General features: G+C 43.3%; 1 non-coding gene across 1 annotated transcript; it reads right to left on the bottom strand.

Annotated features, from left to right (window-relative positions):
• Positions 1–13889: 13889 nt before the first annotated feature.
• On the bottom strand, positions 13890–13997 carry LOC130983629 (small nucleolar RNA R71). Its single transcript, XR_009087611.1, has one exon. It is a non-coding gene; the product is annotated as a small nucleolar RNA R71 (small nucleolar RNA).
• Between the last annotated feature and the right edge of the window lie 554 nt (positions 13998–14551).

Raw genomic sequence — 14551 nt, 5'->3', positions numbered from 1 at the left:
GTCCAGATTGGGAACACACCTGAAAAAATAACAAACATAGGAGCGAACCTCAAAACGGGCCTAAAAGAGGAACTCATAACCCTCTTAAAGGAGAATTCCGACCTCTTCGCCTGGAAAGCCTCCGACATGCCAGGCATAAGCCCCGACCTGATGTGCCATAAGTTATCAGTTTACCCGGGATCCCGACCTGTCCAACAAAGACGCCGGAAGCTCGGTCCCGAGCGCATGCAAGCGATAAAAGAACAAGTACAGGCACTACTAGATGCAGGGTTCATTAGGGAAGTAAAATACCCCCTATGGCTTGCAAACGTGGTCCAGGTAAAAAAGCCCAACGGAAAATGGAGGATGTGCGTCGATTACACAGACCTCAACAAAGCCTGCCCCAAAGACCCATATCCACTACCAAACATCGACGCCTTAGTAGACGCAGCCTCAGGCTACAGATATCTCTCCTTCATGGACGCATACTCGGGATACAATCAAATCCCGATGTACGGACCCGACCAAGAAAAGACCTCGTTCATAACCCCAAGGGCAAACTACTGCTACGTAGTAATGCCCTTCGGGCTGAAGAACGCAGGGGCAACCTACCAGAGGCTAATGAACAGAGTGTTCTCAGAGCACATCGGACTACAGCTAGAGGTGTACGTCGACGACATGCTGGTAAAGACACAAGAAGACAGAAACTTGCTGACCGATCTCGCCAGCGTCTTCGGCACCCTCAGAAAACACAACATGAGACTTAACCCGACAAAGTGCACCTTCGCCGCAGAAGCCGGAAAGTTCTTAGGCTTCATGCTGACCCAAAGGGGCATCGAAGCGAACCCGGACAAATGTCAAGCAATACTCAATATGAAGAACCCGACGTGTGTCAAAGAAGTACAACAACTGAATGGAAGGCTAGCCGCCCTGTCAAGATTCTTGGCAGGGTCAGCGATAAAATCATTACCTCTCTACTCGCTCCTAAAGAAAGGGAAACCCTTCTCATGGACCCCGGAGTGCGAAAAAGCCTTCAAAGAATTCAAGGAATTCCTCGGGCAGCCACCAATCCTAACCCGACCTCTAAAAGGAGAAGAACTCGTACTATACCTCTCGGTTGGAAATCGAGCAGTCGCCTCAGCATTAATACGCGAAAATGACCAAGGACAACACCCCATATACTTTGTAAGCAAGGCACTACAAGGGGCCGAATTAAACTATCAGAAGATAGAAAAATTTGCCTACGCCCTAGTGTTCACAGCTCGGAGGCTCCGTCCCTACTTTCAAGCCCACACCATCAAAGTCCGGACAAACCAACCCATGAGACACATCCTGCAAAAAACGGACCTGGCAGGACGAATACTACAATGGGCGGTAGAACTGTCCGAGTTCGACCTCCACTATGAAGCCCGGACTGCCATAAAATCTCAGTATCTAGCCGACTTCATCGCAGAATACACTGAGACCCCTGGAACCCCACTCTCATGGAACCTGTATGTCGACGGGTCCTCAAACAAGACAGGAAGCGGAGCCGGGGTTATACTCGAAAGCGACCAAGGAACGCGGATAGAACTATCCCTAAAATTCGAGTTCCAGGCTTCGAACAACCAAGCCGAATACGAGGCCCTACTAGCAGGTCTAAAGCTAGCCGAAGAGGTCGGAGCCCAGAGAATCACGATCTTCAGCGACTCCCAGGTCGTCACGTCACAAGTAAATGGAAGCTACCAGGCCAAAGATCCAACTATGAAAAAATACCTGGACCAAACACAGGCACAATTACGCCACTTTTCAGAAATACAGATCCAGCACATACCTCGGGAACAAAACGCCCGGGCAGACGCCCTCTCAAAACTCGCCAGCACCAAGCCCGGAGGTAACAACAGAAGTCTCCTCCAGGAAACCTTACAATCTCCCTCCGTGATAAGAGAGGAAGAAACGCTAAATATATCCAACCAACAGCAAGGATGGATGACCCCCATACTCAACTACCTGAAGTCGGGAACTCTCCCCACCGAAAGAAAGGAAGCTAAAAGACTCACGAAAGACGCCCAGAATTATACACTAATTCACGACGTATTATACAGAAGAGGATTCTCAAACCCCCTCCTTAGGTGCGTCCCGACCTCAGAAACAAAGAGCGTCCTCGAAGAAATCCACGGAGGCATGTGTGGGAACCATCTCGGAGCTCGGGCATTATCCAAAAAAGTAGTCCGAGCCGGATTCTACTGGCCGACCTTGCAAAGAGACGCAACGGAATTTGTGAAAATATGCCCCCCTGCCAAAAACACGCCAATTTTCACAAGGCACCACCCGAAGACCTTATCAGCATCACCGCACCATGGCCCTTCGCAAAATGGGGACTTGACCTACTCGGCCCGTTTCCCCAAGGACCGGGGCAAGTCAAATACCTCATAGTAGGGGTCGACTACTTCACAAAGTGGATCGAAGCTGAACCCTTAGCCACCATTACGGCTCAGAAAAGCCGCAAATTCCTATACAAAAACATTGTCACAAGGTTCGGAGTCCCCTACTCCATTACAACCGACAATGGAACACAGTTCACGGACACAAGTTTTCAGAACTTGGTGGCCGAACTAAAAATCAAACAGCAATTCACCTCAGTCGAGCACCCACAAGCCAACGGACAAGCAGAGGCCGCAAATAAAGTCATCTTGGCCGGGTTAAAACGAAGACTCCAAGAGGCCAAAGGGGCATGGGCCGAGGAGCTCCCCCAGGTATTATGGGCATATCGGACAACTCCACACTCTACAACGGGAGAATCGCCATTCCGACTAGCTTATGGGATGGAGGCAATGATTCCTATCGAAATAGATGAAGGGTCACCCAGAGTCATCTTCTACAACGAAGAAGGTAACCCGCAGGTGCAAAAGGAAGAACTCGATCTCCTCCCCGAGGTTCGAGAAAGAGCCCGGATCCGAGAAGAAGCCTTAAAACGGCGAACGGCCCTTAGATACAACCAGAAAGTAATAAAACGGAGCTTCTCCACTCACGACCTAATTCTAATCCGAAATGACATCGGAACACAAAAGTCGGGAGAAGGAAAGCTAGCTGCAAACTGGAAAGGACCCTACAAAGTAACAGAAGTCTTAGGAACAGGCTATTACAAGATATCCGACCTAGAAGGCAATGAGCTGCCCAGGGCCTGGCACGCCTGTAATCTAAGACGGTACTACAGCTAGAAAAATTTGACCCGAGGTGTACTCTTTTTCCCTACAAGGGTTTTTTAATGAGACACCCGGTCAAGTAAGGCACCCGACCTAGTCAAGGGTAAACACTCTGTAAATATTCTTTCTTTTTTAATACTAATCAAATTTTTCTATTTTCTTTTGTTCTTCCTCGTGATAAAACAAATCCTGAAAAAGTACCCCGCCAAGGCGCATTAATTTATGCTCGACAAAACGCAAAAAATCATTGCCGAGAGACCACACAAGGTCGGCAAGGATAAAAGCGACGAGGTTCAAATTAATGTGAGAAGTTATAAAAGTAACTCTGAAAAAGGCTCAAAGAAGCCAAATAAAAGAGATTACAAAAATAACTTAAGAAGGCCGACCAATGAAAGGTCGGACCCAACAAAGGGTGTACTCGACCGCCCAAACCCGAGGTCCGAGAAAAAGCCCGGACCCGAGAAGGAAGCCTTAAAACGGCGAAAACAAAGATTTCGAAAACGCCTACTAAAAAAGTTGCTATACAAAAACAACTAAAAAAGTACGAGCGAAAAAACGAAATCGAGCGCTAGCTAAAAAGTTGTTATCCAAAAAATAACTAAAAAGCATAAAAGCGGAGCAACAAGTCAAAACGGCGAAAACAAAGATTTCGAAAACGCCTACTAAAAAAGTTGCTATACAAAAACAACTAAAAAAGTACGAGCGAAAAAACGAAATCGAGCGCTAGCTAAAAAGTTGTTATCCAAAAAACAACTAAAAAGCATAAAAGCGGAGCAACAAGTCAAAACGGCGAAAAACAAAGATTTCGAAAACGCTTACTAAAAAGTTGCTATAACAACTAAAAAAGTACGAGCGAAAAAACGAAATCGAGCGCTAGCTAAAAAGTTGTTATCCAAAAAACAACCAAAAAGCATAAAAGCGGAGCAACAAGTCAAAACGCGAACAAAAACACCGCATAATAAGCTAAAAGATTACTACAAAGTAGCTAAAAGCAAAAAGGGTGTCCAAAGCATTCACAGAAACCATCCAAAAAACAAAAGAGCCCACAGGCCGGGCAAAAAACCAAAAGATAAAAAGATCACAGAGAATCAAAGATCCTTTCCGGATGCCACATCAGCAGAAGGCTGCGGAAGAAACATAGAAATCGGGACCGCATCAACGGCACCGTCATCTCGGTTTAAAACCTCCACACCAGATCCGTCCCCGACCAAAGGTGAAGTCGGGTTCGCAACCGGAACTTCGGGGTCGGACACCGGAACCTTGGGGTCGGACACCGGAACCTCATCCTCGTTGGGAGCAGGAACAACCTTTCCCTCAACAACAACGTTATCCATACTGAATAAACTCAGATCCAGGTCAGGAGCAAGAACCCGGACCTGAGCCTTCAAATTTTCATACATAGCATCCATACCCTTAGCCACATGCCCTTCTAGCTCGTAAAAGTCATCCTGAGCAGATCGCAACTTCTCCTTTGTCTCCACAAGCTCGGCAAGTGCCCGAGTATAATTCTCCTTCGCCGCCTTCACCATCTCCTCGGACGAACTCGCCGCCGCCACAGCCGCGGTAGCTTTAGCTTTCTCCTTCTCCAAAGACTCCTCCAGCTCAGCAATCCTAGCAGCCTTCAGTTTACTAATTCTCTCAAACTCAGACTGAGCTTTCTCAAGTCGGGAACTGGTCGCACCAATAGGGGCTTTCTTGAACTCCCGGGCAATAGCGGCATGAAGACTAGCCATCCGGACACAGCTCCGCGCCATATACTGAAAATGGTGCTCCATAGACACATCATCAGTAGAAATAAAAGTCTGAGGGAGAATATGCTGTTCAACCCAACCAAGAGCATCGAAATCCTTGTCATTAAAACCCGCAGGCTCTTGAGAGGTCTTCTGTTTCTTGGGAGGAGGACCCGAGGACAATGGAGGGGAAGAGGTAGCAGGTCCAGAGGTCGGAGGATCCTGATTTATAGCTCGGAACTGGGGAGTCGGAATAGTCTTTGACCGAGTAGTGACACCTACAGTAGTCTTCTCCGGAGAAGATCGGGCAGAAGCCCCCCCAGCCTCGATATTCCGAGCGGCCACAGACTTCTTCGTCCGACGAAGGTACTTCATGGAATCCGCCTGAGAAGACATCTCTGCAGAAATAAAAGAAAAGGATTACCACAACAGAAATTCCACCAAAACAAAGCAAAGCCAAAAATACTAAAAAAGATGAATCTCGGAGAGGTCGGGAACTACCTAACTCGGAACGGAGAAGGCTTGGATCTCCCAACATTTTTTTCGTGTCCAAGTGAGGTGCCCGACCCCATAAACTGCTCACCACACCCACAAAAGCCTGCTCCACCTCATCTAGACTCTCAAAAGTATACTTAGTAGACACTACATTCTCCTGCCAACAAAGAGGAAAAGAAGGCTCCCCACTCTCATCTAGAAAGAAAGGTCGGACATCTCCAGTAGCCCGGACCTTGAAATAAAAGTTCTTAAAATCATGAAAGGACTCATCATACAGGGTACAAAACTTCCTTCCCTGGTTAGCCCTAAAAGAGACCCAAGATACCTTCCCTCCACCCGACCCCGGCTTCGTCAACACAAACAAATAGGAAAAAAGAGAAATAGAGGGAGGGACCCCCAAAAACTGACACAAAAGTTGAAACAGCTTTAAAAACGCCCAAGAATTTGGATGGAGCTGCGTAGGGGCAAGGTTACAAGACCACAACACCTCGGACTCCAGGTCGGTAAAAGGAAGTCGGACACCCAGCTTAGAGAAAAAACAATCATAAGCATAAAAGAAGAGCTTCTCGGAACTCTCTAAAGGCGGGAAGCACACTCTCTCCTCGGAATCCGGGGCCACTAGTTCATAATCCCTCTCAGACTCTCTATTTTCACATATGCTACTGTGCCTACGGAACCTAGCTAAATACTCAGAATCTACCACAGAAGGGACTCTTAGAGGAAGAGGGTCTACCCAACCAAGACCCCGTGGAATCTTAGTCGACATCGCTTGAAGAACCTTTCGAGACATTAAAATTCCTACCTACAAAGAAGAATACAACAGCAACCAAAAATCATGTAAAGAAGAAAGCAAAAACCCGGAGCGAAAACACCAGAGAACAAAAAAAAGAGCCCCCCCCCCATATACAAACAACAGCAGTGGCGGCGCCTCTTTTTGGGGCAACCCAGGCATAAAGAAAAAGAAACAAAACAAAGAGCCACACAAAGAACAGAAGCATATGATCACAAGAAAGGAAAAATATGGGAAAACAAACCTGGAAGAAGAAACGAAGGCGAAAGAGCTCCGAAACAAGGAGAACAAGACGGCGGCGCAGAGGAAACCCCGGAAAGACACACGGAAAGATTCGGGGAAGAAGAACTAAGAGAGAGAAGAAGCAGTGCTCGAAAAAGGAGACGGCGAAACTTAGAAAAACAGGAAGGGAACAGAATAAACGAAGAAAAAGGAAGGAAGCAAATAAATAATGCCTTCACAGAGCCCGAACGGAAATCGAGGAGAAACGGTAAAAAGCAATAAATGCAGGAACGGCCATTTTTTGAATTTTGAAAAACTACTATGCCCGAGCTCGACCTCCAAAAAAGGACGAACTCAGGCAGGGGCACTGTTCATACCCTGACCGGGCTCCTCCAACTCGGCAAATCTATGAAAAGTCCGACCTCGTCCTAAGGCCCACGCCTAGAGGTCGGACCTCGGACAACAAAGCAAAGGAAGGCCCATCAAAAGGAACGCAGCCCAAAACCTAAAGGCCGAAAAGGCCTAGCAAAGGCGGTTCCACAAAGATAGGGATAAAACTCCCGAAAGATAAGATAAGATAAGAATATCTTATCCAGGGAAGATCACGGCCAACTACTATAAATACACTGGAGCACCTAGGTATGACACACATTCCACATCTACACATATCTGCTTGGACCCATGCTAACTTAAGCATCGGAGTGTCATTGCAGGTACAACCACCAACCACTCTGCATATCAAGCTCGGGTCCCTGAACCCCCACCTCGGGCCTCTCCAGACGACCGAGCTACACGTTTCAGGTAACCCCCGGAACAGTTTCTAACAAAGAAAACAACGGTGTTAGCATCATCAGTACGGGTAGGAATTACTTCCACCCATTTAGAAACATAATCTACAGCTAACAGTATATAAAGGTGGCCATTATAATTTGGAAATGGACCCATGAAGTCAATGCCCCAAACATAAAAATTTCACAAAAAAACATAATTTGTTGAGGCATTTCATCCCTCTGGGATATATTACCAAATCTTTGGCACGAAGGACAAGATTTACAAAGGTCAGCAGCATCTTTAAAAAGAGCAGGCCACCAAAATCCATAGTCTAAAACTTTTCTAGCAGTTCGTTGAGGGCCAAAATGTCCTCCACTCTCAGATGAGTGGCAGACCTCTAAAATGGACTGGAATTCTGATTGAGGTACACACCGTCTAATTACCTGGTCAGCACCACACCTCCATAGATATGGATCATCCCATACATAGTATTTGGATTCACTTTTCAACTTGTCTCTCTGATGCTTAGTGAAATCGGGAGGAAAAGTGTGGCTAACTAAATAATTAGCTACAGGTGCATACCAAGGAACTACATCAGATACTGCCTGTAAGCTATCAAATGGGAAATTATTATTAATAGGAATTGAGTTATCTTTAATGTGCTCAAGGCGACTCAAGTGGTCAGCCACTAAATTTTGGTTACCACTCCTATCTTTAATTTCCAGATCAAATTCTTGTAGCAGTAGCATCCAACGTATTAGCCTTGGTTTAGACTCCTTTTTAGCTAATAAATATTTTAGAGCTGCATGGTCAAAGTACACTATTACCTTAGTACCAAGTAAATAGGCTCGGAATTTATCCAGAGCAAAAACAATAGCTAGAAGCTCTTTTTCGGTAGTAGTGTAATTAGATTGAGCAGCATATAAAGTCTTAGATGCATAAGCAATTACAAAAGGATCGTTACCTTTATGTTGAGCTAGTGCTGCTCCTACTGCATGATTGGAGGCGTCACACATGATTTTAAATGGTTGGCTCCAGTCTGGTCCCCTCACAATCGAAGCTTGAGTTAGGGCGATCTTTAGCTTATCAAACGCTTGTTTGCAATCCTCATTGAACTCGAACCAATGTCTTTCTGCAGTAGTCTGGATAAGGGTAGTGCGACCTTACTGAAGTCCTTAATGAATCTCCTGTAAAAACCTGCGTGGCCAAGGAACGAACGGACTTCCCTCACAAAGGAGGGGTAAGGTAAACTAGAAATAATATGCACCTTTGATGGATCTACAGAGATACCAGTATCAGAAACAACATGTCCTAGAACAATGCCTTGCTTCACCATAAAATGACACTTTTCAAAATTTAAAACAAGGTTTGAACTAACACACCTGTCCAATACTCTAGATAAACTATCCAAGCAAAGGCTAAATGAACCACCATATATGCTAAAGTCATCTATAAAAACTTCCATACAGGTCTCAATGAGATCAGAGAAAAGACTCATCATACACCTTTGGAAAGTAGCTGGTGCATTGCATAAGCCAAAGGGCATTCTTTTATAAGCATAAGTCCCAAAAGGACATGTAAAACTTGTCTTTTTCGGATCTTCAGGAGCTATATGGATTTAAAAATAACCCGTATAACCATCTAGAAAGTAGTAATGAGATTTACCTGACAAGCGATCAAGCATCTGATCAATGAATGGCAAGGGATAATGATCCTTGCGAGTGACTTGGTTGAGACGCCTGTAGTCAATGCAAACTCTCCATGCGTTCTGCACTCTGGTTGTCAGAAGTTCTCCTTGCTCATTCCTTATTGTTGTGACTCCAGACTTTTTGGGCACCACTTGTATTGGACTGACCCATTCGCTATCTGAAATGGGGTAAATGATATCTGCTTCAAGTAGTCTGGTTACTTCCTTCTTGACAACTTCTAAGATGGTGGGATTCAATCATCTCTGAGGTTGACGGACAGGCTTTGTTCCTTCCTCTAAGAATATTCTATGTTCACAAACTTGAGGGCTGATGCCTACTATATCCGCCAAGCTCCATCCAATTACTTTCTTATGCATCCTCAATACACTAAGCAGTTATTCTTCTTGTTGGGAAGTGAGCTCCCTTGCAATGATGATTGGAAACTTATGCTTATCCTCAATGTATGGATACTTGAGGTGTGGAGGAAGGGGCTTTAATTCTATTTTTCGCTCATGGTTTGGCTCTAGATTATCTGGGGCTGGTGAAAATGGTAATGAATCTTCAGTATGTTCAGAGGTTATCCCCACACTTGGATCGTGCTCCATGTGGTTCTCTTCCATCTCTTCCTGGTGAGTTACAACTATAATTTCGTCAATGATGTCACATTGGAATATGGAGTGATCTTCTGGGGGGGCTTCATAGCTTCATCTAGATTGAAGCTTACTGTTCTGCCATCTACCTCAAAGGAATAGGTTCCCGAAAAGGCATCCAGCTTGAATTTCGAAGTCTTCAAAAACGATCTTCCAAGCAGGATTGACAAAGGCCTTCCTGAGTCATTTTGGGGCATCTCCAAGATATAGAAGTCAATGGGAGACGTGAGCCCCTTAATGCTCACTAATACATCTTCAGTAATTCCAACCACTGTGATAATACTTTTATCTGCTAACACAAAATGAGCTGCTGACCTTTTTAAGGGAGGAAGCCTTAAAGCATTATATATAGACAAGGACATAATACTCACGCACGCTCCTAAATCACACATACAGTCAGAAAATATCACACCTCCAATGGTATAGTTAACTGATGAGCGGATAATTTATACACTTTTTGGCATTGCTTTTAGTATGTTTTTAGTATGATCTAGTTAGTTTTTAGTATATTTTTATTAGTTTTTAGTTAAAATTCACTTTTCTAGACTTTACTATGAGTTTGTGTGTTTTTCTGTGATTTCAGGTATTTTCTGGCTGAAATTGAGGGACCTGAGCAAAAATCTAATTCAGAGACCAAAAAGGACTGCAGATGCTGTTGGATTCTGACCTCCCTGCACTCGAAGTGGATTTTCTGGAGCTACAGAAGCCCAATTGGCGCGCTCTCAACGGCGTTGGAAAGTAGACATCCTGGGCTTTCCAGCAATATATAATAGTCCATACTTTGCCCAAGATTTGATGGCCCAAACTGGCGTTCAAAGTCACCTCAAGAAATTCCAGCGTTAAACGCCGGAACTGGCACCTAATTGGGAGTTAAACGCCCAAACTGGCACTAAAGCTGGCGTTTAACTCCAAGAAGAGTCTCTACACGAAAATGCTTCATTGCTCAGCCCAAGCACACACCAAGTGGGCCCGGAAGTGGATTTTTATGTCATTTACTCATTTCTGTACACCTTAGGCTACTAGTTTTTCTATAAGTAGGACCTTTTACTATTGTATAAAAGATCTTCGGATCTTTGGAACCTTTTTCTAGAGATCTTTTGATCACTTTGGGAGGCTGGCCATTCGGCCATGCCTAGACCTTGTTCTTATGTATTTTCAACGGTGGAGTTTCTACACACCATAGATTAAGGTGTGGAGCTCTGCTGTACCTCGAGTATTAATGCAATTACTATTGTTCTTCCATTCAATTCCGCTTGTTCTTTGTCCAAGATATCACTTGTTCTTCAATTTGATGAAGGTGATGATTGACGCCCATCACCATCCTCACCCATGAACAAGGTGACTGACAACCATTCTTGTTCTACAAGCATCTGAGGCTTAGTGAATATCTCTTGGATTCTTGATAACACGATGCATGGTTGATCGCCTGACAACCGAGTGCTCGCCTGACAAACGAGCCAACCATTCCATGAGATCAGAGTCTTCGTGGTATAGGCGAGAACTGATAGCAGCATTCAAGAGAATCCGGAAGGTCTAACCTTGTCTGTGGTATTCTGAGTAGGATTCAATGACTGAATGACTGTGACGTGCTTCAAACTCCTAGCAGGCTAGGGCGTTAGTGACAGACGCAAAAGTATCAATGGATATTATTCCGGCCTGAACGAGAACCGACAGATGATTAGCCTATGCTGTGACAGAGCATCAGGGACGTATTTTCACTGAGAGGATGGGAGGTAGCTGCTGACAACAGTGAAACCCTACACGAGCTTGCCATGGAAAAGAGTAAGAAGGATTGGATGAAGGCAGTAGGAAAGCAGAGAGACGGAAGGGAAGGCATCTTCATGCGCTTATCTGAAGTTCCTACCAATGAATTACATAAGTATCACTATCTTTATCTTTTATGTTATTTTCGTTCATCATCATATACATTTGAGTTTGCCTGACTAAGATTTACAAGATGACCATAGCTTGCTTCAATGCTAACAATCTCCGTGGGATCGACCCTTACTCACGTAAGGTATTACTTGGACGACCCAGTGCACTTGCTGGTTAGTTGTGCAAAGTTGTGTAATGCCATGGAATTGAACCACCAAGTTTTTGGAGTTCATGACCAGGGATTATGAGAGTTGTGAAAAGTATTGTTCACAATTTCGCGCACCAAGTTTTTGGCGCCGTTGCCGGGGATTGTTCAAGTTTTGAGCAAGCTTTTGGTAACAATGCCTGGGATTGTTCAGTTTGGACAACTGACGGTTCATCTTGTTGCTTAGATTAGGTATTTATTTTTTTTCGAAATTCTTGAAGATGAACTCTAGAGTTTCATGATGATTTGTTGAAATCTGGCTGGCTGAGAAGCCATGTCTAATCTGATTGGACCGAGGTTTCAACTTATCACCACAAGAGCATGTTGATTTTCATCAATTTTGCTTTTGGGGCAGTGATCTGCTAAGGCTTGGCTGGCCTTTGGCCATGTCTAGTGTTTTGGACCGAAGCTTTCTTTGAAAGTTTGGCTGGCTATGAAGCCATGTCTAATTCCTGGACCGGAGTCTTAGACTAGCATTGCACTGATTCCTGGAATTCTCATTAAGAATTTTGATATTTTTTTCCACTTAATTTTCGAAAAACACAAAAAAAAATTACAAAATCATAAAAAACCAAAAATATTTGATGTTTCTTGCTTAAGTCTAGTGTCTCATCTTAAGTTTGGTGTCAAATGCATGTTTTTGTTATATTTTCGAATCCATGCATGTACTTCTTTGTTTTGATCTTTGAATTCTATTGACTTGAGTGTTCATGTGTCTCATGTAGTGTCAGTAGTATACAAACTGCTAAGTTTGGTGTCTTGCATGCATTGTTATTTGATTCTTGTTGCATTTTGATTATTAAAAATCCAAAAATATTTTTAATTTGTGTCTTTTCAAGTCAATGATACAAAGAATTGAAGATTCAGAACATACTGCAGAGGAATTATACAGAAAAAGCTGAGCATTCAAAAATGCCCAGTGAAGAAGACAGACTGGCGTTTAAACGCCAGCCAGGGTACCTGGTTGGGCGTTTAACGCCCAAAGAGGTAGCATTTTGGGCGTTAAACGCCAGAATGTATACCATTCTGGGCGTTTAACGCCAGGATGGTGCTAGGGGGAAGATTTTGTTTTCAAAATCAATTTTTTTCAAGTTTTCAAAGTTTTTCAAAATCAAATCTTTTTTCAAATCATATCTTTTCAATCAAATGTTTTCAAAATCAATTTCTTTCCTTTTTCAAAGATACTTCCTAACAATTAATGATTTGATTGAACATCTCAAATTTGTTACCTTTTCTGTTGAGAAAGGTTTAATGTTTGAATCATATCTTTTCTTGTTAGGCAAGTCACTAATTTTCAAAATCAAATCTTTTAAAATAATTTTCAAAACATATCTTTAAAATTGTTTTCAAATCATATCTTCTCAATCACATTTTTTTTTAAACCAATCATATCTTCTCAACCACATCTTTTTCAAAATAAGTTTTCAATCAAATCTTTTTGATTTCTAATTTCAAAATCTTTTTCAAAAATCACTTGATTTCTTTTCCACTCTCAATTTTCGAAAATTATCAATCAATTTTTCAAAATGTTTTTAAAATTTTTTAAATTTAATTTTCGAAAATCCACTTCCCTCTCCCTCACATCCTTCTATTTATGGAGTACTACTCCTTCTTAGTGCACAATTCGAACTCTATCTCATCAAGTTCGAATTCTTCTACCTTCTTTCTTCTATTTTTCTATTCCTCTGACACTTCAAGGAATCTCTATACTGTGACATAGAGGATTCCACATTTCTCTTGTTCTCTTCTCTTTCATATGAGCAGGAGCAGAGACAAAGGCATTCTTGTTGAAGCTGATCCTGAACCTGAAAGGACCTTGAAGAGAAAGCTAAGAGAAGCTAAAGCACAACTCTCTTTAGAGGACCTGACCGAATTCTTCAAGGAAGAAGAACACATGGCAGCCGAAAACAACAACAATGCCAACAATGCAAGGAAGGTGCTGGGTGACTTCACTGCACCTACTCCTGATTTCTATGGGAGAAGCATCTCTATCCCTGCCATTGGAGCAAACAACTTTGAGCTTAAGCCTCAATTAGTTTCTCTAATGCAACAGAATTGCAAGTTCCATGGACTTCCAATGGAAGATCCTCATCAGTTCTTAGCTGAATTCTTGCAAATCTGTGACACAGTCAAGACTAATGGGGTTGACCCTGAAGTCTATAGAATGATGCTATTCCCTTTTGCTGTAAGAGACAGAGCTAGAATATGGTTGGATTCTCAACCTAAAGAAAGCCTGGACTCTTGGGAAAAGCTAGTCAATGCCTTCTTGGCAAAGTTCTTTCCACCTCAAAGATGGAGTAAGCTTAGAGTGGAAGTCCAAACCTTCAGACAGAAGGATGGAGAATCCCTCTATGAAGCTTGGGAAAGATACAAACAATTAATCAGAAAATGTCCCTCAGACATGCTTTCTGAATGGAGCATCATAGGTATTTTCTATGATGGTCTCTCTGAACTATCCAAGATGTCTTTGGATAGCTCTGCTGGAGGATCTCTTCATCTGAAGAAGACGCCTACAGAGGCTCAGGAACTAATTGAAATGGTTGCAAATAACCAATTCATGTACACTTCTGAAAGGAATCCTGTGAACAATGGGACTAGTCAGAAGAAAGGAGTTCTTGAGATTGACACTCTGAATGCCATACTGGCTCAGAACAAGATATTGACTCAACAAGTCAATTTGATTTCTCAAAGTCTGTCTGGAATGCAAAATGCACCTGGCAGTACTAAGGAAGCTTCATCTGAGGAAGAAGCTTATGATCCTGAGAATCCTTCCATGGAAGAGGTGAATTACCTAGGAGAACCCTATGGAAACACCTATAACTCTTCATGGAGAAATCACCCAAATTTCTCATGGAAGAATCAAGAGAAACCTCAACAAGGTTTCAACAACAATAATGGTGGAAGAAACAGGTTTAGCAATGGCAAGCCTTTTCCATCATCTTCTCAGCAACAGACAGAGAG

This window comes from Arachis stenosperma, chromosome 5 (assembly GCF_014773155.1).
Source record: "Arachis stenosperma cultivar V10309 chromosome 5, arast.V10309.gnm1.PFL2, whole genome shotgun sequence".
NCBI classification, from domain to species: Eukaryota; Viridiplantae; Streptophyta; class Magnoliopsida; order Fabales; family Fabaceae; genus Arachis; species Arachis stenosperma.
The sequence above is the reverse complement of the archived record's forward strand: the minus strand, read 5'-3'. Positions and strand labels throughout refer to the sequence as shown.